Source organism: Phaethon lepturus, unplaced genomic scaffold, assembly GCF_000687285.1.
Source record: "Phaethon lepturus isolate BGI_N335 unplaced genomic scaffold, ASM68728v1 scaffold24366, whole genome shotgun sequence".
NCBI lineage: Eukaryota > Metazoa > Chordata > Aves > Phaethontiformes > Phaethontidae > Phaethon > Phaethon lepturus.
Genome location: NW_010547247.1, coordinates 10092 through 10913, shown reverse-complemented (window position 1 = coordinate 10913; position 822 = coordinate 10092).

The following is an 822-nucleotide window of genomic DNA, read 5'->3' as shown; positions in this document are numbered from 1 at the left end:
CCCACCCCTTGTGCCCAGCATCACCCGGGGTCCCCCATGGCCTCTCCACTCTCCAGCTGTTGTCCCTCTGCCCCAGACTGGCTGCCCAGGGACCGTCTTTCTCCGGGGGGGTCCCAGCCCAGGGGGGCTGACACCATCCTGTCCATGCTGCTAGCACCCCCGTGCCTTTGAGCCTGCTGTAGTTGATGATTTTTTTTTTTTTTCTTAATCACATTTCCTCTGGCAATGAAATAAATCTCAGTTCTTTGGGGCATGAGGGCGAGTTAACCCTTTCCTTGCCTCCCTTGCATCCTTGCTCCTGCACGGTGCCAGGCAGCCCGGGTTTGGCTGCATGTGGGGGTACAGCCAGGTAGGGCTGACCTGTCCCCATTGTGCCAGGAACACCCGGCTCTTGGCTCCCTGCAGCCTGGCCCACCACCAGGAATGGTGCCAGCTTGGTGGGGCTGTGCCCCCCAAAGCAGAGGTGGTCAGGGGTGGGTATGGGGGTCACTTTCCACCCAGTTTGAGCTGTTTTTTTCATAGCCGCTTCTGGGAAGGGTGGAAGCCCGGCAGGATCTCGCAGGGTGCTCGAGTAGATGCCGCGGGTGGGGAAGTAGTGGGAGCTGCCGAGCGCCCAGCCCGGGGGTGGGCAGGGGAGAGGTACAGGAAGCCTGGGCTGTCCTGGCCACGGGGCTGCCAGTGTGACACTGGTGGGCAAGGGATGCTCCCGTGTGCCTGCTCCAGCCAAGGCAGCCTTGCGGTGGCCACACCGGGCAGTGCCAGCCAAGCCAGGCAGGTCCAGGTGGGCACCGGGGGCTGAGCGGGGGGAGATGGGGGGGGCCC